Here is a 20,684-nt window from a genome sequence, read left to right as displayed (position 1 = left end):
AAAAGTTAAGGTGGGTGGCAACAGCACTTCCTCCTGCTGAATTTTGAATGGGATGTGGTCCGGTAGGTATGCTCAAAGGGCCCCTACCAAATCAGACCCTGCATGGAATGCCTGTCTTCCCCTGGTTTGTGGATCACTCTGGGGCTTAGGTGGGAGATCGACAGGGGCAACAGTACATGTGCTCAGATGTAGAAACACAGACATCTGGGGAAATTTTACCCTGAAACCTTACATGCTGAGTGACTTTAGGTGCCTATAGGGTCTGGTGGAAGGTTTGTGGATTTCAAAGGAGCCAAAACAGAGAGACTTAGGCATCTAAGTACTTTCAGGGATCCCACCCATGGACCCCAATGAGTATGGTTTTCCTTCAAGGAGAAAGTCATTTCACTTATGCTCCACTGTAGCATAGAGCTATTGAAACAAAATGGACAACATGGGTTTTCTGCACAAGCAAGCCTTGAGAGAAGTATGAAGCATTACATTTTAGAACTGCAAACATGTTTCTTTATTACAAACTGTTATTCCTTTGATTTCTTTTCAATAAATTTCTCTCTGTGGTAGAATGAATGTCACTTCACAAATAGATTTTAGATCTCCAAAGACTTGCCTGGAAACTTTTCATGTGCTGACTTTGCAATGTTTGTATATTTTTAGACACCTAGATGATTAGGAAAAAATCCTAAGGTATTTGAGCAATACCAGTACCAAAAATGTCTTTACTTATATTATACTGTACATATTGTTGGACATTTTTGATGGAAAAAACACAGGTTTAAATAAAGACTGCACAGTATTGTTTCAGCAAGTGATATCATGAAAAACCACACCCAATCCACCAAAGAAAACACTAAGTAATAAGTGTGGTTGGGATTCTCTGCCCCCCAGGGAACTTCTCATCCGATACAAACTGTAAATTATTGTTCTTACTGACTGGGATCCATGATCCTCCTACCCAGGTCTGTATATGCCTGTGACAGTGTGATTCAGTGTGAGACGGCTAAGATTCCTCTGTTGAAGGGGGGTTAACACACAATGAAACACAAACATAGCGCACTATTTGTCTCACTGAAGTATCCCACTTTTGCCACTTTCAGTTTAGTAACAATGAATTACAGCAAAGACCTGGTATCTGGTATCTTTGGCTGAATTGGGGAACAAACAGTTGCGGAATTCAATACTCCCTGCATCTATTTACACTGGGCTTGATTGTCAGAGTGGCTGAACAGCCACAGTTCCCATCGATGTGCATGCAAAGCTCCAGCTGACCTTTAAAAATCAGGCTCATCTTTCAAACGGAGGGCAAAGGCTTGGTGGCCGAGTAAGGGTGAGTCAACTCTCCCTACAGATCTGTGTTCACAGAGAAGTTGGAATTTTGCCCTGTTACAGCCATATGTTAACAGCTCTAATGGTGGCACCAGCAGCTCAACTGGTGTTCATTAGGAAAAAGGCTCATGGACCTAACTCACATGTCCCAGAGCCTCAGTGAGAAACACCAGCTGACATTTGGATTCTGCATTTTCCCTGCCACACATACTCTGCTACCAAGCAGACAGATGGTTTGGTCTGAAGCGGAGCGATCTCAATTGCAAAATAATTTGCCAATTTCCCATTGAGAAATACTCTACACTGTCCCAGATGAAAACAACCTGCATTAACCAGATCTGGATGCTGGGGTGCGGAAGACATTTTTCTTTGCCTGCAGCACAGCCATGATGAGAATTTTTAAAACTCTGTCACAATTTGTTAGCCTCAGAACAGGACTTCTGCAACCAGTGCTCTAGCAGTTTGCCCTCCTGTTTGATCAGTAGCAGATCATCTGAAAACCATGGTGACTTGTGAGAATAAAGTCAGGGTAACAGCATTTAGGAGCATGGCTGAGTTCTAGAAAATGTACAATAGGAAACAACTTTGCATAGAATGGAGATCGACATGGAAAAGACCTATTTCGTATTCCTGCCTAATTTCTATGACTTAACAACTCTGCATTATTGACTTATTTTCAAAATTCTGAGCATCGTATACAGATCATGGCTACACTTAGAAATATTGTGGAACAGCAACATATATTTATTTCAGTATGCACTGAAGTTACTTGAAAAACAATCTATTGATTCTCCTAGTTCAATTAAACCATGGGCAACATTCCTGGGACCTCCATGTGACATTATGTTTATCTTGCTAAATGCTAATTTAGAGGTTCTTAAAAGAAGTGATACTGCAGGGTTTGAAAAACTACAAAACAGACCTAAGTCTGCTGTAGTGTTGAGTCCCCTCCAATTTAAAGGAATAAACAGCTATATGCTGCTTAGTATGTACCATACTTAACTATAACATGTTTTCAGTCCACCTTCTACTCTGTATATTTTTACATGTAACTTTCTACACGTTTCTTACCTTCTTGTACTTTCTTTCCCTTCCTGGCTTCTTGCCAACTTTTCTTTCCTGGAATAACTCCTGGGGCCTGATTTCCACAGTTGCTGAGCACCTATCACTCACATTGACTTTTTTTCCACCCCCCGCTCTCCTGCTGGTAATAGCTCACCTTAAGTGATCACTCTTGTTACAGTGTGTATGGTAACCCATTGTTTCAGGTTCTCTATGTATATAAAGCTCCCCACTGTATTTTCCACAGAATGCATCCGATGAAGTGAGCTGTAGCTCACGAAAGCTTATGCTCAAATAAATTTGTTAGTCTCTAAGGTGCCACAAGTTCTCCTTTTCTTTTTGCGAATACAGACTAACACGCCTGCTACTCTGAAACCGTTCATTTGGCGAGTGGATACTCAGCATTTGTGAACATCAGGCTCACATCATTTCATTTCCTGTGCTGCCTTAAACATCTGTTTCCTCTTTTCCTTCTCCCCCGCACCTCACTTAACTCTCTTTCTTTCCGTACATTGTGTTCTCTATCTCCTCCTTTATATATTCTTCCTCCTTCTACGCATAACATCTTTCTTTAAATCCCATATTTCTCTTGTGTATACAATCTATCACTCATATCCTTTTATACATTGGGATTAGAATTTAACCAGTCAGATACTAGCCAGAAGAATACACCTACTAGCCAGAAATCAGTGTAGAAGATGGAGGACTCATGATCCATGTGAAAAAAGTCAACACATCCTACCCTAGGCCCAATTTTTTAGAAAGAAGAGGATGCTACTAGTGGTTCCCCTCAACTCTACTCAGGGCTTAGTCTGTCTTCCAGATCATCCCCCCATGTAGCAAATTTATGATACTTTTGAAGCTCCAACCCCTCCAACTATCCCCAATCCCTCTGGTTGCCAAAAGGGAAAAGGAGAATTCTCTTTCTTTCCACTCTCACCCCAGACACTTCTAGCAACTGAGATGAGTGAGTGATATTTCTATTTCTCTACTGTTCCCAACCTCCATTTCGAGCCTTCTTCCCCAGTAAGCTGGTCCAGGATCTGACTCTGTTGCTACTCATAGCTTTTCCAAGGAGTAGCAGAGTGTCTTATGCATGACAAAATCACTGTTGGTATTCAGAACCCTGTAAGCAGCTGTGAAAATAAAGTTCTGGGTGGTTTTCACTGCTACAGCTTGACAAAGCTATAAGCAGCAACAGAGGAGCTGGAGCTATGTGTCTGGAGGTCCTGGAAAATAGTACTGCATCGGTTAAACCTGGTTCATATTTAAATATTACCTTTACAGTCATAAGGCTTGTAATCTGTGTCTTGATGATGGCTTAGATAGCAGAAGTTTACAACACTTGCCTGGGAAGGCTTCCAATTCTCCATAGTCAAGCAGATTCTTCAAGCTCTCCAATACTGGATTTAAAAACAAACAAACAAACTGGACTTTTTAAAAATAAAATACTGACATCATCATCACAGCACTGTGGCTTTGAAGTTTCTGTAGTTTAAATGATGCTGAACAGTAAAATCTAGGAACAGAAATTTTTTAAAAAAAATCTCTCTCTACCAATTAATCAGAAACATCAGAGTGGCTAGATTCTTATACCATAACAGCCCTCCCAGAAACACACAGAGCCTCATTCTGATCTCACATGGGTGTAAATCAAGAGTAACTCCATTAAAGATCAACACTAGTGAGAGCAAAAAGTCAGGCCTACATTGCATGAGGTACACCCACACATATGCACACCTTGAGGACCAAGGATTCTGTCTTTTATGATTTAGAATTAGACATCACAACTTGCTGTGACCCAAAGCAGAACTGACTAGTATATGTATAAAAATATATTGGAAGGGATTACACTGCCCAGATTAAGGTGTCTATCTGGAGTATCTGGAGATGAAATTTACATTTGTATCAGAATGACAGAGCTGGAGACTGGACTGCAGTGTTGCTTTTTTAGTCAGGAACTGTCACTGACAGGTGGCATGTGAGAGGTGTCTTGCAGCCATTTTCTTCTCGTTTCCCTCCCATCCTCATCTCCACACTCCCACACAGGTTCACGAAAGCATCAAAATACTGAATTTGCCTGGATGAAAAGCTATAGAGAAACTCGGATACAATGTAAATTACACAACCTCTTGGCACTATTTGGATCACACCAGCCCTAGACTGGTCTACATTTATTCTAAGCATGCCTCATTATCATTTCCAAACCAGCTCTCCTTTGATGTTTATATTGCAAGTTGCATGGGTTTCGTTTTTATTACTTGATGTTTTCCTTCCTCAATTCTATTAACATTCTTACCAAGTCTCCTTAAGTAGCTAATTTCCATAATTTCTCTGATCCTGTTCTGTGTTTGATCTTCAACTCTTCCAAAGAATGTAAATAACTGTAATAAAAAAAATCAAGATAAAAAAAGAGAATCTTTTATTAAGTGAGCAGCCTTATAACAAATAATTATTAGAAAAAAATAAAACATCAAGAAAGGGTGAGCGGAAGTTCCAATCCACACTATTAAACAGGAAGCACATGGAAAATGCAATGTTGCAAGTCCCATCAGATGGAGAGGTGATAGGAAGGAGGACTGGTCAACATGGTTATACGAACATGCTTAGGGAGATTGTCCATACTGAAGAAAAAACATCCTGATGTAACCCACTGTTCGTTGTGTGAATTACAGGTCTTCCTCTGTGCCCAATTTGTTAGGAGAGAATTGGATTTACTACTCAGCCACCATAAAATGGAAACAAGAAAACCAGAGTCAGGAAAAATCTGGCCTTGGCTTAGGCAGACATAACAAAAACATCTGCACAATTGCAGTGTTACTAACAAGGACAGATTCATGAAAAGGGGGAGGAAGTGTGAATAACTGACCTTGGTCTGTGTTTGTAATGATAAGTAGAATAATGAATTATTATTTGCTATTGCTGTGGAGATTTTTAGCCTATTAGAGTCCATTATGAGTTATGTGCTTGATCCAGAGAAAAACCTATAAAGACTTTAGTTAGAGAGTGTACTTTCGAGAAGTTTGGATTTTCTATGAGCCTGGAGTCACTGGCATAAAACTCCCCAGCAGCTAGGAGAAATGCTGGAAACTGGAAACCTGTTGCTGCCACTCACCACTTCAGACTTTGGGTAACTATATTCTGGTGTGTTCTAGACCAGTGTTTCTCAAGCTATCTGATATGGGGGACCGGCAATTTTTTTCCCCCAATGTGTGCGCAGACCAGCAGCCGATGGCTTGCAGACCGGCACTGGTCCGCGGACCACCACTTTGAGTAGCACTGTTCTAGATTACTGCATTTTGATGCGTGCTTTGTACTTAAGAAAAACAAAGATTTTTGGGCAGAAGCCCTCATGTGTACCAATCATTCATCAGACGGAGGTACTGTGTCCCCCACTGATTTATTTCTTGACACCGCCTGGAAAACAGAATAATTACCATAGCTTTGGATTCAGATAACCCCAGGTAACAAATCCACAGAGGACGCGAGTCTGTTACAGTTCTTAGCTTGAGAACCTGGCTCTTTAGCTTATGCGACAGCCACTCATGTTTTTAGCTCTAGAATTCCCCAGTTCAATCATTGGGGTCAGCCAAGATAGTGGCCATCATGCGGAATCAGTTACAGGAAAAACTACCATATATGAGACTAGGAAAGAACAAAACACTGTTGGTTGCCACTTGTTACCAACCAAGGTTTAACAGTGTGGTGTGTGGACATAAATGATGCTTTTTGCCAACGATATCATTAACTGGTTACAAATTCGATTAAAAGTTGTAACCTTGTCTACATGAGAGAAGTTTGGGGTTCTACCCATTGTTTGGTCCTCCTGCTATGCCTGTAACACATCCATCCACAGACAAAATGGTCCCAGTGATGTGTAGGAAATCAGATCACCAGTGGGTGACAAAAATATAGTTAGTGAAAAAGATATGCTTTTAGAATTGTTGCTATGGTGAATAGCCATATTCAGAACATATATTTAAGAATTATTATCGCCACCTTAGCTCAGTCTCACAGTAAAATGAGGTTTCTAATTGGTGATACCATAAGTATACCTACGCATCTAACTGAAATTGAATTCAATGGGAACTAGGTTCCTAAATATCTTTGAGGATCTGGACCTTTGCACTTATTTCCTACTGAACTCTGGTAAATGTAAAACCAACTGTGGTTAATTGGCAACAAGCACAGCTCTGCAAGAAGACATTAGAATTATAAAAACACCTCATTTTTGCAACCAACATTTTTTTATGGCAGCACTTGTAACTGACATATCTAAATTTATTCACAAATTCCTTGCCTGGCCTCCTGGATGAAAGTTCACTGAAAGAATCAATTAAACAAGTGTATTTGATCACCAGATGTGCATATCCTGGGGTATGTTTTACATCAGCCAGACACAATGCTATGGTAAATGATAATTAATGCTCAGCTGACTATTTCACAGCGCAACAGACAAACATTTGATCGATGTGAAGGAATACTGTCCAGCTGAAAAAGCAGAACTCAGAAATTGACCTAATTAGAGTTAAAAATACGGTGGCAAACACAGTTATAACCAAAAGGTGTTCAAAAGATACAAAGTATGAAATTATATGTTTAGTTATACTAGACAGCCATTCAGTAATTCCCTACATAAAGTGAAGAGGAAAGATTTGCTTTGCAGATCTATCAGTATAAAAACTCTTGATTAGAAGTGACATTGCAAAAGTAACAATGCTATCAGGTTCCTATTCCCCACTATGATGGAGGCACGGGGGAGTCCTAGAGATGGCATGCTACCCCCCCCCAAAGGGGTGGGGGTACTTTCTGTACTGTAGTCTGACTTACTGGTTCAGAGAACAAACCCCAGTGGTGCATCTCCAGAGTCATGTTGAGTGCACTCAACTCCCACTGAAATATAGGCAGCTCATTGAGGCCCCAATCCTGCAAACATTTAAGCATGTACCCATCTTTACTACTATGAGTAGCCATCCATGATCAGGGCCTGATAGTGCAGAACTATCAGCACTACTGGAAAAAGCAGGTCAATGCACAGTTCTCTTTACCAGTGTTAGAAGAATTCATGTTCTAACTTTTTTTAATTGTGTTTATAAACAAAAAAACATGTTTTAAACTGTTTCCTTTAGTTATAGAACAGTGTTTTCCTAGCCACATTGCTAGTACCGTTTTTTTAAAATTGTGATTGCATTTAAATAGGCGTTGAAGTCAAGCATGACCGTCTAAATGTTTAACCATTCAATAGCTGAGGGAAGTGCATTGGGAAAGTCCATGAGGGAACCAGGCAGCCCTTGCAAGTATGTAATCTACAACTTCTCATTGGCCACAGTGGCAAAGAGGAGAGTCACAAAGGCTCCATGTATAGCCATTTGAAGCACATCTGATCACTCTACATCTGAAGCGATAGACTTCTGCCCGCAGAAGGTCAAAACCAGGAGGCTGAACTATTGGGTCTGTCAGAGGATAGGCAGTGTCTATGTTTGAAGCTTGTTCTTGCCACCTAGCATGCCACTTCAGAGGCAATATCAAGGTTCTTTAAAGAAATTGTCCTAATGAGGTACCTGGAGCCAAGCCAGTAGATCAGTGAATTAGACACACCTTTAAAAAGGGATAGATGTGACTGATCTTGTACCCTAAAGAGCAGATTTTGGAAGGTGACTTGTCACTTGTTGTCAGAAGGGGCAAGACTGAACGAGACCAGCAGCCAGGCCAGGTTGGTTGATCGGTCTCATGGTACCAGTTATTATACACTGTGTCATTCAGCTGAGCGTCCACTAGTCCTTTGTGAAAGGAACTGACCCACACCAGGGAGCAATACTCTGCCACAGAATAGAACAAGGAAAGCCCAGAGCTTCTCAGTGTCTGTGCATTGGCTCCCCAGGTTGAACCAGCTAGTTTGATGATCAGGTTGTTTCTTGTCTTTATTTTCAGTGAGGTCTTGGTAAGAGGTCCCTTGAATGTTTAGATGCGGTCCAGTGTAACACCTAAATGCACAGGCTTTGGGTTGTGGGCCAGCCTGTGGCCATTCAGGAAGATGTTAAAATGTTTGTTGGCTTTCGTGTGGTTTAGATGGAAACAGCTGGACGCTGTCTTTCTGGCACTTGGTTTAAATCACCACCTTTTACAATAGAGGGCCATCTCTTTTCTGCATCCAAGATTTCTTCTAGGTGAGTGAAATCCTGGGCCTGCACTACCAGGCAGATGAAATCTGCATAGATTAAAACACCTGGCACTGGTGAAAAGAAGGTCATTTGTGAAAAAGTTGAAAATCGTTGGTGCTAGAACTGAGTCCTGAGGTCAATTGTTTTGGGACCTCCAGGAGCTGTTCTTTTGTCTAAGTGAAACTTGAAACCAGTGGCCTCTGGGCAGCAGTTCAGTCCAGAAGCCATTCTTGATGTAGATGGGGACACCGCTGGATCACAGGTGCTGCAGTTTGGTCTGAAGCCTACTTGATCTACACTCAGTATACCACCAATGGTGGGGGCAATTCTTTAAAGTACAGACATTTTTACATACAGCTTAACAAAGAGATGGGGTGGTAATTTTCTGCAAATCAATAGTTTTTCCCCAGATTTTGGCAAGGCTATTACTTTTGCTCTGCACCAGATCTTAATTTTATTCTCCTCAATGACTCTAGATAGAAAGATAGTTCAGTGTTTACTAATTCTTCAGGCATTTGGGGGAGATGTTATGAAGCCCACATGCTTTACCTGTTCTCAGTGTTTTGATCACCCTTTCTATTTCATCCGCAGTCTTCTTTGGTTTCAGGTACGCACTATTTTTATTGCCACCATTTTTCTTCACTCCAAAGTTTTCTTCAAAGTTTTTGTCCTTATCCACCTTTGATTAGGTGGGTAGCAATGCTGTTTGGAGAGACAGGTGACAGCACTATGCTGGAGACTTCTGAGCAGCACCGAGTTTTCGGATTAGTGCCTAGGCTTTGTGGCTGTATCAAGATACATGTTTAGTACCATGGTGTCAGGGGCACGGCCCTGCAGCTGCTGAGTACTCCTGATACCCTAACAAGCCAGCTGGCTACCTGATGGACCACCCTGCCTGATTGCCTAAGGAAGCTAGCAGGCCAGTTCTTAAGCTCAGCAGCAGCTTGCTGGCCATAGACTCTCTATCACTCTGTGCTCACCTTTCACCAAGCCCTGCTCAGTTCCTCTGCTGATCCGGCCCAGATCCTGCCCTGCACCCAGCTTTGTTCTCATCCTGTCTCAGCCTTGTTCCTGCCTCAGAACCAGCCCTGCTCCTGCCTTCCCTGACTCATTGTAATATGGTTCTGACCGTCAACTCTGATTCCAACTCAGTCTTCACCCTTGGCTCTGAAATTTAGAATCTGACTTCAGTTCTGACCTTTGGCTCTGCTTCCGGCCCTATCTTGACTTCTGGCTCTAGCATCTGGACTCTGGCCACTCTGGGCCTGACTGTCTGCAACCAAGTCTCCTGACGCACGGCAGCCTGCAGTTCATGTAGCGTAGAAGGATCCTAAGGCAATTGTGCTGCAGTGTCGAATTTTGGCAGCACAAGGAAAAATCTGACTTCAAGCAGAGGAAAGACACAACCCAGAAACATGAAAAGTATAAACAGCCTGTTTTAGAACTGTGGGAAAAATCATTGTTTTTGTTGTGTGGAATTTCTCAACAGTTTGTGCTGTTTTGTTATACATGGTTTCCCAGCCCCCAGTTTTGCATTGTCTACAGTGAAAGAATGGCTATATTTTGCATCCAAGACTTGTGGAAATGCAAAATTTGATATTTTTATTATGAAAGACATTTTTCGTTGGGAAAAGGCCTGGTTTCTCTCAAAAGTTAGCCCATGTTCACTGTGAAATGAGCCTATTTTTGTGTGGGGGAAAAAGAATCATACACCTTAACAAAATATTCCATGAACATGTCCCAATTTTTGTGATTATAACATAATGTAAAAGCTCTTACATTTCAATTAGTTCTGTATTTTATTACAAGTATTTGCCATGCTTCTTATTTGTCCTACACAAACTTCCCTCCCTGCAATGAGTGCAGCAGCTATCGAAGGGAAAGCTGTGCTGAGGATAGTTACTATTTATGTACACACAAAAATGATGTTAAAAGAACATTAATAAAGTCAACTCAAGTACTCAAAAGATAGGAAATGCCAGATTTAAGAATGCCCATGCAACTTTAATTTGGCCCCCGGGTGCAAATGCATGGTACAATCAATTACATGAGTGCATACTATTTTTTTCATGGGACACCTGTTTCATTCAGTGCACAGCATGGACAGTGCTCAATTAATGAACACCTAGTCAATATTTTATTTTCTCTTCCTTACTCAGTGTGTGGCCCCAGGTCTTATTTTTTGTGCACTATTCAAACCATGCTCTGAAGACAGAATTATTAATTTCCTCATGGAATTTTCTATGGTGCTCATCACTAAGGTATCTGAGTGCTTCACAAACATGGATTTATTTTCACAACACCCATGCCAGGTGATCGGGCAGCATTATGCCCATTTTAGAGATGGGGAGCAGAGGCACAGAGAGATTAAGATCAAATGTGTCCACTAATTTTAGGTGCCCAATCTGAGATGCCCAGGTCCTGATTTGTCAGAGTACATAGCTTTGTATAACATTTGACATATTCAGAGCACTGCTCTCATTGACATCAATTGCAGCTGTGAGCACTTCACAGTTCTGCAAATCAGACTCCAGGGTTACAAGCTGGGCACCCAGAAAATGAAGAACATACAATTAGTGACCACCTATGAGTAGTTTAAATGACTTGCTTAGCAACACATAGGAATTCTGTGGCAGCTTTATGCTTTCTCCCAGGCTGCCCCTCAACCTGTAAACATCTGCAAAACTAGCTCATTGTCTTACTCTGAAACCAGTTTTAAAGGAGGGATCTGAAGTAACAGCCGTGTTAGTCTGTATTCGCAAAAAGAAAAGGAGTACTTGTGGCACCTTAGAGACTAACCAATTTATTTGAGCGTAAGCTTTTGTGAGCTACAGCTCACTTCATCGGATGCATGAAGTGAGCTGTAGCTCATGAAAGCTTATGCTCAAATAAATTGGTTAGTCTCTAAGGTGCCACAAGTACTCCTTTTCTTTCTCCTTAAAACTCTGTTTTCCCATAAGGCCTACAAAAACTTGACATAGACTTCTGGTGTGCTGAGACCACAGCCTATTTCTAACATAAACACCACTTTAGCCAGTTTGTACCTCGTTTTCCAAATCTGTAAAATATGGATAATACATGTCTAGTTCACAATGATGCAGGGAGGCTTCAAGCATAAGGGTTTGTAAAGCACCTTGATATTCTTGCATGGAGGATGCTAGAGAAGTGAAACATATACTGAACCATAAAATAAGCAATAATAAATCAATTTTAATTATTATTCTTTCACTTCTCTTTATTTAAAATCTGTAAAATAGGATTATGATACTTCACTATTTACCTTCTTCAAAGAGATACTGTGTGATTTAATTTATATCTATATGCATACATACAGAGAGAAATGCTTTTATCATATCCTCAGAAAACGGAGAACAGCATTTGGCTCAGTATTATTGCTTAGCTTATTATACAGCACACAGGCTCCCATTATTCACTCCACCCATTCTGTTTCTAACAGAAAAACTATCATCCAAACTGGTTGGAGGATTTCATAGCAATGTAATTATCCCAAATTCAAGAGAAGCAGCATCTGAATGCACACTACAGAGTGATTGCTATACACTGATGCTAGGAATTCTCTTCCTCCCCTCGCTCCCTCCCCTCCCCGATTCTTCTATAATTCTCTCCTGCTACCTAAGGAAAGTGAGAGTTTAGGATAAGCAACTGAATTTCAGTGGCCAGGCATGAACCAATATTTTAATGATTTCAAAAATCAAGTTTTTTCAGCCACCAAGTATTTTAGCAAGATGATTTGTTTTAGAGGAGGAATGAAATGTACTTGTTTTTGTTTTGAAGCTAGGATGCTTCATTCTTATCTATTTATTCAAAGTGCAAAGTGGCCCTCATGAGGATTCTACTCTGCTAGCTATTGCACATCTATAAAGACAGAGTCTCTGCTGCAAAGAGCTTACCACATAAGGAAGGCAGCATACAAAGGATTCAGGAGAGGGATACAGTTAAGTGTGTACAAAAGTTATTTTCCTTTTTAAGAAAGCTGCCTATTATCAAGATTGCCCAACACGACCCATTATAAGACCCTATTTTCAGTTGCTTATAACTTTGCCAACCTTTGAAATTTTCCATGTCGGGTCTGCCTCAGGTTGAGTGTTTTTTCAACAGTTCAGCCAAAAATGATTCAGCTGTTTCTGAGAATGAAGTGTGTCTCATCCTCACTGAGTATGGAATGATATTAGCCTTTTTTGCAACTGCATTCCATTGTTGACTTATATTCAATCTGTGATTCACTATAAACCCCAGATCCTCTTCAGCAGTACCACCACCTAGCCTAGTAGTTGTGATTCAGTTTGATTTTCTTTCATAAGTTTACTACTTTGCACTTGTCTTGACTTAATATCATCTTGTTTATTTCAGACCAATTCTCATCAGATCCTGCCCTACTGACTTAAATAAATCTGAGGCCTGGTCTACACTACGAGTTTGTCAGATTTAGCAGCATTAAATCTGAATTAACCCTGCACCCGTCCACACAACAAAGCCATTTTTTCGACATAAAGGGCTCTTAAAACTGATTTCTGTACTCCTCCCCAACGAGGGGATTAGCGCTGAAATTGAGATCACGTTTCGAATTAGGGTTAGTGTGGACGCAATTCAAAGGTATTGGCCTCTGGGAGCTATCCCACAATGCACCATTGTGACCACTCTGGACAGCACTCTGAACTCAGATGCATTGGCCAGGTGTACAGGAAAAGCCCCGGGAACTTTTGAATCTCATTTCCTGTTTGGCCAGGCGAGCTCATCAGCACAGGTGACCATGCAGTCCCAGAATCGAAAAAGAGCTCCAGAATGGACCGAACGGGAGGTACTGGAGCTGATTGCTGTATGGGGAGAGGAATCCGTGCTATCAGAACTACGTTCCAAAAGACAAAATGCCAAAACATTTCAAAAAAGTCTCAGAGGCCATGAGAGACAGAGGCTGCATTAAGACAGGTTTCAGAGTAACAGCTGTGTTAGTCTGTATTCGCAAAAAGAAAAGGAGTATTTGTGGCACCTTAGAGACTAACCAATTTATTTGAGCATAAGCTTTCGTGAGCTACAGCTCACTTCATCGGATGCATTCAGTGGAAAATACAGTGAGGAGATTTATATACACACAGAACATGAAACAATGGGTGTTACCGTACACTCTGTAACGAGAGTGATCACTTAAGGTGAGCTATTACTAGCGGGGGGGGGGGACTTTTTGTAGTGATAATCAAGATGGGCCATTTCCAGCAGTTGACAAGAACATCTGAAGAACAGTGGGAGGTGAGGGGGGGGAGAATAAACGTGGGGAAATAGTTTTACTTTGTGTAATGACCCATCCACTCCCAGTCTCTATTCAAACCTAAGTTACTCGTATCCAGTTTGCAAATTAATTCCAATTCAGCAGTCTCTCCTTGGAGTCTGTTTTTGAAGTTTTTTTGTTGAAGAATTGCTACTTTTAGGTCTGTAATCGAGTGACCAAAGAGATTGAAGTGTTCTCCAACTGGTTTTTGAATGTTATAATTCTTGACATCTGATTTGTGTCCATTTATTCTTTTATGTAGAGACTGTACATTGGCCAAACTGGACATGGCAGAGGGGCATTGCTGGCACATGATGGCATATATCACATTGGTAGGTGAACGAGCCTCTGATAGTGTGGCTGATGTGATTAGGCCCTATGATGGTGTCCCCTGAATAGATATGTGGACACAGTTGGCAACGGGCTTTGTTGCAAGGATAGGTTCCTGGGTTAGTGGGTTTGTTGTATGGTGTGTGGTTGCTGGTGAGTATTTGCTTCAGGTTGGGGGGCTGTCTGTAAGCAAGGACTGGCCTGTCTCCCAAGATCTGTGAGAGTGATGGGTCGTCCTTAGGATAGGTTGTAGATCCTTGATGATGCGTTGGAGAGGTTTTAGTTGGGGGCTGAAGGTGATGGCTAGTGGCGATCTGTTATTTTCTTTGTTGGGCCTGTCCTGTAGTAAGTGACTTCTGGGTACTCTTCTGGCTCTGTCAATCTGTTTCTTCACTTCAGCAGGTGGGTATTGTAGTTCTGATATCTCCCAATACAAATCTTCAATCTAGTAACTGGGACTAGTATACTGCCCTGGAGGTTATGCAATTGCCATTCTGCACTCTACTTTTATGCAAAAGAGGCCGAAGACAAGTAAACAAGCTGATACCAGGGATTTATTCAGAAAAGCAGCTTCTAGGGTGTGTCATAGTGTCATTACAAATTCAGCCCAATTTCCTACAACTTCTACAACTACAATGATAATTGATGTTGCTAATGATGAGCCTGAAGCATTGCAAGATCCTGAAGCGCCTTCTGAATCATCAAAGATTAAATTATGTTCAGTATAGTTTTAGTAGTAAGTGTATTTTTAGTGATCTGGGTATATGCCATGCACTGCCCACAGTGATACATAGAATCATAAAAAGAAAAGGAGTACTTGTGGCACCTTAGAGACTAACCAATTTATTTGAGCATAAGCTTTCATGAGCTACAGCTCACTTCATCGGATGCATACTTCAAAAACAGACTCCAAGGAGAGACTGCTGAATTGGAATTAATTTGCAAACTGGATATGAGTAACTTAGGCTTGAATAGAGACTGGGAGTGGATGGGTCATTACACAAAGTAAAACTATTTCCCCACGTTTATTCTCCCCCCCCTCACCTCCCACTGTTCCTCAGATGTTCTTGTCAACTGCTGGAAATGGCCCACCTTGATTATCACTACAAAAGGTCCCCCACCCCGCTAGTAATAGCTCACCTTAAGTGATCACTCTCATTACAGTGTGTATGGTAACACCCATTGTTTCATGTTCTGTGTGTATATAAATCTCCTCACTGTATTTTCCAGTGAATGCATCCGATGAAGTGAGCTGTAGCTCATGAAAGCTTATGCTCAAATAAATTGGTTAGTCTCTAAGGTGCCACAAGTACTCCTTTTTCCTCAGGCTGCATTAAGGAGCTCAGACAAGCGTACCAGAAAACCAAAGAATCAAACGGACACTCCGGGACAGAGCCCCAGACAAGCCGCTTTATGCTGAGCTGCATGCAATTCTAGGGGGGGCCGCCACCAGTACCCCACCCCTGTCCGTGGACTCCGAGGATGGGATACTCTCCGCTGTGGCTGAGGATTTTGCAGATGGGGAAGATGAGGAGGAGGACGAGCTTGGGAAGAGCACACAGCACGCTGTTCTCCCCGACAGCCGGGATCTTTTTATCACCCTGACTGAAATACCCTCCCAACCCAACGAAGCCGGAGAAGGGACCTCTGATGAGTGTACCTTTTTAAATGTAATACTTGTTATAAAAGCAAGCATTTTTTAATGATTAAGTAGCCCTGAGGACTTGGGATGCATTTGTGGCCAGTACTGCTACTGGAAAAGTCTGTTAACGTGTCTGGGGATAGAGCGGAAATCCTCCAGGGACATCTCCATGAAGCTCTCCTGGAGGTACTCTAAAAGCCTTTACAGAAGGTTTCTGGGGAGAGCAGTCTTATTCCGTCCTCCATGGTAGGACACTTTACCATGCCATGCTAGGAGCAAGTATTCTGGTATCATTGCATGACAAAGCCTGGCAGCGTATGGTCCCGGTGTTTGCTGGCATTCAAGCAACATCCGTTCTTTATCTCTCTGTGTTATCCTCAGGAAAGTGATATCGTTCATGGTAACCTGGTTGAAATAGGGGAATTTGATTAAGGGGACATTCAGAGGTGGCCATTCCTACTGGGCTGTTTGCCTGTGGCTGAAAATAAATCCTCCCCGCAGTTAGCCACGCGGTGGGGGGGTGGGGGCATTGGCGCTGAGCTGTTGGTGTTTGGCTAGCAGGGATCTTCCCTGATACCAGCCAGGTGGTGGGGGGAGGGGAAAAGTGATCATCCCAGAGAACTGGATGGGGGGAGGGGGTTAGTTTGGTTTCTGCTGCTGCACGTTAACAGGAAAACTGCAGCAGTAAATGGCCAACTCAACGGACTTTGCTTGGTTTGGGAAAGGAGGGGGCTGCTGTTATGAAGGTGGCAGAAGCCAAAAGACTCTGGCTTACCATGGCCGCCTGCAAGCCGAATTCTGTTGCCCGGCCCTGCGTGTGTGATCTCGAACACCAAAGCCACAGGCACTCAATAGAAGATGCAAAAATGCGACCTTGTACCAAAATCACGTGTGCTACGTAATGTGAATGGTGTTGTTCACCGTGAAAGAGTATAGCCATTGTCCTGTAAAATTTATCTTTTTAAATACTTCACTCCCTTTTTTCCCTCCAGAAGCTGCAAATGTTTCAAGCCTCCCTCCTCCATCCCAGAGGCTATCTCAGATAAGGTGGCAAAAAAAAAACCACACGCGTGATGACATGTTCTCTGAGCTCATGCAGTCATCCAGCAGTGACAGAGCTGTGTAGAGGGACACAATAGCAGAGTACAGGATGGTGGCCGATGAATGTGAGGAGAGGTGGCGGCAGGAAGATCAGAGGAGGCATGAGGAAATGCTGGGGATACTGCGGGATCAAATGGACATGCTCCGGCGTCTGGTGGAGGTTCATGAATGGCAGCAGGATCACAGACTGCCGCGGCAGTCCCTGCTTAACCGCCTTCCCTCACTCCCCAAGTTCCATAGCCTCCTCACCCAGACGCCCAAGAACGAGGGGTGGGCGGCTCCGGGCACCCAACCACTCCAGCCCAGTGGACAGCCCAAGAAACAGAAGGCTGGAATTAAACAAGTTTTAAAGTGGCCTTTTCCTTCCCTCCTTCCACACTCCCCCCGGGCTACCTTGTAAGTTCTCTCTCTATTTTTATAATCAATGAATAAAGAATACATGTTTTTTAAATGACAGTGACTTTATTTCCTTTGCAAGCAAGCTGTGATCGAAGGCGGGAGGCTCACAGGGAATTAGAGTAAACCAAGGGGGCAGGTTTTCATCAAGGAGAAGCAAACAGAAGTGTCACACCATACCCTGGCCAGTCATGAAACTGGATTTCAAAGCTTCTCTGATGTGTGCCACTTCCTGCTGTGCTCTTCTAACCGCCCTGGTGTCTGGCTGCGCGTAACCAGCAGCCAGGCGATTTGCCTCAACCTCCCACCCCGCCATAAACGTCTCCCCCTTACTCTCACAGAGATTGTGGAGCACACAGCAAGCAGCAATAACAATGGGAATATTGGTTTAGCTGAGGTCTGAGCGAGTCAGTAAACTGCACCAGCTACCCTTTAAACGTCCAAATGCACATTCTACCACCATTGCTCAGCCTATAGTTGAACAATAGCTCCTGCCTACTGTCCAGGCTGCCTGTGTACAGCTTCATGAGCCAGGGCATTAAGGGGTAGGCTGGGTCCCCAAGGATAACTATTGGCATTTCAATATCCCCAACAGTTATTTTCTGGTCTGGGAAGTAAATCCCTTCCTGCAGCCGTTTAAACAGACCAGAGTTCCTGAAGACGCGAGCGTCATGTACCTTTCCCGGCCATCCCACGTTGATGTTGGTGAAATGTTCCTTGTGATCCACCAGTGCTTGCAGCACTATTGAAAAGTACCCCTTGCGGTTTATGTACTGGCTGCCCTGGTGGTCCGGTCCCAAGATAGGGATATGCGTTCCGTCTATAGCTCCACCACAGTTAGGGAATCCCACTGCAGCAAAACCATCCACTATGACCTGCACATTTCCCAGAGTCACTACCTTTGATAGCAGCAGCTCAGTGATTGCATCGGCTACTTGCATCACAGCAACCCCCACAGTAGATTTGCCCACTCCAAATTGATTCCCAACTGACCGGTAGCTGTCTGGCGTTGCAAGCTTCCACAGTGCTATTGCCACTTGCTTGTGAACTGTGAGGGCTGCTCTCATCTTGGTATTCTTGCACTTCAGGGTAGGGGAAAGCAAGTCACAAAGTTCCATGAAAGTACCCTTACGCATGCAAAAGTTTCGGAGCCACTGGGAATCATCCCAGACCTGCAACACTATGTGGTCCCACCAGTCTGTGCTTGTTTCCCGGGCCCAGAATCAGCGTTCCACAGCATCAGCCTGCCCCATTAACACCATGATCTCCAAATTGTGGGGGAATGCAGTTTTAGAGAAAAGTGTATTCATGTCCTCATCACCACTCTGCTGTCGCCTCCTCGCCTGGCTTTTCAGGTGCTGGTTCTGCATACACTGCATGATAATGCGCGAGGTGTTTACAATGGTGATAACTGCTGTGGTGAGCTGAACGGGCTCCATGCTTGCTGTGCTATGGCGTCTGCTTCTGCTCGGGCAAATCCAGGGAAAAGGGTGCGAAACGATTGTTTGCCGTTGCTCTGGTGGAGGGAGGGGCGACTGACAACATGGCTTACAGGTTTGGCTTACAGGGAATTAAAATCGACAAAGGCGGTGGCTTTGCGAGAAACAGAATGGCCCCCTCAAGGATAGAACTCAAAACTGGGTTTAGCAGGTCGTTGATTTCATGGAGCGAGGGAGGAGAAAATGAATACAGAACAAATCTGGTCTATTTCTTGTTTTGATCCACTTCATCTATCTTTATACATCATGCTGGCAGCAGACTGTGCAGTATGACCGATAGCCATAGTCATCACCTGGGTGCTTGGCAGAAGACGATGCAGCATGACTGCTGGCCATCGTCTTCTACTGGCTGCAGATTAAAAGGCAGTGCACTGCCGGTAGGATTGAATCGCCAGGAGAAAAAACTTAAAAGGGAAATGACCTGGCTGAGTCACTCCCATGTTTGCCCAGGCACCCCGACCTTATCGAGGTCGGTTAAAAGAGCACCCTGGACTACCAGTCATACTGCACTGTCTGCTCCCAAAAGGCAATAAACTGATTGCTGTGTAGCAATGCAGTACCGCGTCTGCCAGCACCCAGGAGACATACAGTGACGGTTAGCTGAGCGGGCTCCATGCTTGCCGTGGTATGGCGTCTGCACAGGTAACTCAAGAAAAAAGGTGCAAAACGATTGTCTGCCCTTGCTTTCACGGAGGGAGGGAGGGAAGGGGGGCCTGACGATATGTACCCAGAACCGCCCGTGACAATGTTTTAGCCCCATCAGGCACTGGAATTTCTACCCAGAATTCAAATGGGTGGTGGAGACTGCGGGAACTGTGGGATAGCTACCCACAGTGCAACGCTCCATAAGTCGACGGTTGCCTCGGTACTGTGGACACACTCCGCCGACTACATGCACTTAGAGCATTTGTGTGGGGACACACACAATCAACTGTATAAAAATGCTTTCTACAAAACCGACTTCTATAAATTTGACCTAATTTCGTAGTGTAGACAAGACCTGAGTTATCTAACTATTCTTCAACTCGTTCTTTCCCTATTTTGGCTTTCTTTCCTTCCCCCTTGTTGTAGATATCAAGAGCAGTGATGAGCTGCCAGAAGCTGAAGAACCGGTTCCTTCAGTTGTTCTGGGTCTTCAGCGGCACGTCCTTTAGTCGCTCCGCATCTTCGGCGGCACTGAAGAACCTGCCGCCGAAGTGCCTCCGAAGGCCCGGAGTGCCGCTGGGTGAGTAAAAATTCTCAGGGGATCTTTCCCAGCCGAGAGCTCAGGTGGGATGGAAAGGACGGTCCTGTGGGCTGCATGTGGCCCGCAGGCCACAGTTTGCCCACCCCTTTAATAACTGGTTCTAAACCGGCTTCAAAATTTAACAACCGGTTCGCGTGAACCGGTGCAAACGGGCTCCAGCTCACCACTGGTCAAGAGTGTGATCGGTTGACCAAAGTGATGAGCTGGTAACCAAGCAACCATGTGGATTTTATTTTCTTACTTAGGGCTAGTGCAACACTTACTCACACAAGTAATCCCATAGACTTCAATGGGACTACTCAGGTGAGTAAGTCCTCGCCCATATGAGCCGGGGTTGCACAATCTAGCCCTTAATGTTTGTACTGAACCCCGAATATGTTGAGCGCTATGTGTTGTGTTATATTGTTACTCCCTTTAGTTCATGAAACCCACCAGAACATGAATCTCCATTGAAAAGCCATAGATGTGGGCTATTGCAAACAAGTGATGATTAGCAAGGAGCATTCTCTGTTGGCTCCTTCATTCCATTTCCTTAGTTTTGTGGATATTGAATTTGATTCTCACAAGCATTAGGAGAGAAGAATAGCAATTTTTAAATCAGCACTGCAGAGCTGGAAAGCTACAGGTGCAAAACCACAAG

The 20,684-nt window shown here is 43.4% G+C and overlaps 1 long non-coding RNA gene across 1 annotated transcript in view; it reads right to left on the bottom strand.

Annotated features, from left to right (window-relative positions):
* Positions 1-563: 563 nt before the first annotated feature.
* Positions 564-20,684, bottom strand: part of LOC144262088 (uncharacterized) — a 47,746-nt gene continuing 27,625 nt past the window's right edge. Inside the window, exons 3-5 of the long non-coding RNA XR_013345486.1 lie at positions 4,685-4,769; positions 3,665-3,788; positions 564-658 (exon numbers count right to left, since the gene is read on the bottom strand). This is a non-coding gene — a long non-coding RNA (uncharacterized LOC144262088). The remainder of the gene's footprint in view (positions 659-3,664; positions 3,789-4,684; positions 4,770-20,684) is intronic.

The sequence above is a fragment of the Eretmochelys imbricata genome, chromosome 3, assembly GCF_965152235.1.
Source record: "Eretmochelys imbricata isolate rEreImb1 chromosome 3, rEreImb1.hap1, whole genome shotgun sequence".
In the NCBI taxonomy this organism is placed as follows: domain Eukaryota; kingdom Metazoa; phylum Chordata; order Testudines; family Cheloniidae; genus Eretmochelys; species Eretmochelys imbricata.
This window is presented reverse-complemented; position numbering and strand designations above follow the sequence as displayed.